Below are 2,941 nucleotides of genomic sequence, written 5' to 3'. Positions count from 1 at the left end.
TCAAGTGTGGATCCCCATCCAGGAACTGGGAATTCTCTTAGAATGGTATGATAAAAAACACAAATTGAATTCTGAAGCCACAGGGGAATACTGAGATCTATGCCTGGGAAGGGGAAGTGGGACTCAAGGTTCACCTTACAAACATCACAGGAATACCAAACCAATGGGAAATGGGGTGGGGACACCACCTGGAATGCCTGTTACCCACGATGACCATATCAGTGGGATGAGCCTGTTAAGACAGGAACAATATTAACTGTCATAGCAGGATCTTGTCCAATACCTAACGGACATTCAAACCTTTGGTTCCCAGACACATGTACTAAGATTTGGACCAAAGATATGACGTTTGGACCAAAGAAGCACTGATCAGGATGAAGAAGCCCAAGTTGTTTATAACTCAAAGTGACCCTATAAGAGTCCTTCTAAATCCATTGCTAGTAGAGATTAGATTTTATATGCATTGGACCCAGTTAAATGTGTCAAGAGTGGAGCCAAAATGTTTGCCCTATGCCCTTCCTCTTTTGAAAGCATGGATAAAGACACACCGAAGCCCCTATGGCCGAACCAGGCGAGATGTAGCAGATACGATATTAGGAGGGGTTGGCTTTGGAACGAGGATTATGAATATGGTAGATTTAGAAGTAATTAAGAAATAAATTGAGGCCTTATCACAATTACAGGAGTCTCTTATAGACACACAGGCAGATGCTAATGTGGATTTGGTGCAAACAGGCCTAGGCAATCTGAAAGCAACATGGACTTTGTGGAAATGGTTAAACAGCACCACCAGGATGGAACTGGGAAATAAAACTGCCTTGGCTATGGGATGGACTGAAATGCAAATTCTTAGTTTAGCATCACTTGAATATGCAACGTTCTGGGTAAGGGTAAGTTTTAGGATAAGCTATAATGTCTATGTAACAGAGTGCTGGCCAGGAGACCTGGCCAGGCCCCTGTTAGCCCCAGCTCCCATTAAGGGGAATTAATTGGAGCTGGCAGGGTGTGGTTCATTGCCGGGCTAAGGAAGGAACACCTGTGGGTTTTATGGCCCGTCATCAGCAGGAGCAGACACAGCAGGCCCTGCAGAACTTCCAGCAGGCCCATCAAGCGGAGAGATAGGCCTTTCTGGCCTGGCAGGAGGAACAGCAGCAGAGCCTGCAGGATTTTATCCGCGAGCAGACCAGCGTATAGGGGCAACACACGAGTGGCCAGGCCCAGCCGCACCGCGGAGGGGCCAACAGACACAAAGGGAGAGGTTTGGGTTGGATGGTGGGGGGGGTCACTATGTCAGATGATGATTTGAGGGCCAGCACCAGCTCCTCCTCATCTACATCCTCCAATAAACAGACGAGAAAGAGACAAACACCCCTAAGAAGAAGGAAAGCAAAGTCAGCCTGAGTAAAAACTCCAAGTTCCTCCAAACAGTGCCAAGAAGGTTCAGAAGGAATTGGCTGACATCACCTTAGATCCATCTCCCAATTGCAGCGCTGGCCCCAAAGGCGATAACATTTATGAATGGAGATCAACTATTCTAGGACCTCCAAGCCCCAGTTTTCTTCCTTGATATCACATTGACACCAGAACATCCCTTCAAGCCTCCAAAGGTTACTGTTCGGACAAGAATCTATCACTGTAACATTAACAGCCAAGGAGTGACCTGCCTGGATATTTTAAAAGACAACTGGAGTCCAGCACGAACTATTTCTAAAGTTCTCCTGTCCATCTGCTCCCTTCTTACAGACAGCAACCCTGCTGATCCCCTGGCTGGAAGTACTGCCACTCAGTATATGACTAACAGAGCAGAGCAGGACAGAACGGCCAGACAGGGCACCAAACGACATGCTCCATATAATGGATTTTTGTCCAACTCTTGAATTATTTGTCGGTGGTGGAAAGAGCTGCTTCTTGGTTTTGAAGTAGGGGGAGGGAGGGGGCTGGTAAAGAGGAGGGTATTTCTAGAACAGATTTGATTCAGTCTTTTATTTCCTAAGATTTTGTTGTTGTAACTTCAGGCATCTTGCTACAGTAGACAGCTCGAATTGGGAAGAGCATATTTTCAGAGAATTGACCAAGGCTTGGGGAAGAGGGGAAGCTAAGGAAGAGGCGTTTAAAAGAATAGTGGGGAGAGGCCCCAGCTGAAGGGAAGTAGCAGCAGAGAGCTTGGGAGCAGTAAAAAAACCCTTGGAAAAGTGTAACCCCCTTTGAATGGTGGCATTTTCCAGTGTACTAGCCCCTGAGTACTTAGGCAGATTTGTATGTACCTGCTCCAGTGATTAAAGGAACAGCAGAGAGGTCTGGAAAAACTGAAGCAACCCACTGAGGAGCCAGCGGGAGGGACAATGGAAATGGGGACGCAGGGAGAGGCCCAGGCCCCACAACTCTTCCATGGATTTCACTTGAGGCACTTCCCTTTGCTCCTTTAGCGAGATGCAGCTCCGGCCCACCTGGGCACTAGGCTGTAGAACTAGGAGCTGGCTGGAGAAGAATGGAGCTCTGGGTTGATACCCCCCCCCCCCCCCGCAATGCTACAGCCTGACTGCAGAGTCACTAGAAATGCTGCAGAGGGCTGAGCTCCTTGGGGCACAAAACCCTCTCCCGGGCCAGGGATCACACTAAATTGATAAGATCTGCATTTTAATTTTATTTGAAATGAAGCTGAAATATTTTAAAAACCTTATTTACTTTAAACCCAACAACAGTTTATTTATATAATATCGACAGAGAGAGATTGGGGCTGGCTGAGCAGGGGCTAATCAGGGGAAATAGATGGGGGTGGGGAGAAGCCTGGTGCCTGGCCGTTAGAACTGGCTGCACCTGCAGGCAGAAGGCTATAAAAGCTGGCTGGCAGCCAGAAAATGGGGGGAGATGGCCAGGGGAAGGTCATTCTCTAGGCTGGGGGCAGACTCTGGGTGGAAGAGGAGACTGTAAGGCCTGCTCT

The 2,941-nt window shown here is 48.0% G+C and overlaps 1 pseudogene; it reads left to right on the top strand.

Annotated features, from left to right (window-relative positions):
- Window positions 1-1,287: 1,287 nt before the first annotated feature.
- LOC123354633 lies at window positions 1,288-1,877 on the top strand (annotated as a pseudogene).
- The last annotated feature ends 1,064 nt before the right edge of the window (window positions 1,878-2,941 follow it).

This window comes from Mauremys mutica, chromosome 22, assembly GCF_020497125.1.
Source record: "Mauremys mutica isolate MM-2020 ecotype Southern chromosome 22, ASM2049712v1, whole genome shotgun sequence".
Lineage (NCBI taxonomy): Eukaryota > Metazoa > Chordata > Testudines > Geoemydidae > Mauremys > Mauremys mutica.
This window is presented reverse-complemented; position numbering and strand designations above follow the sequence as displayed.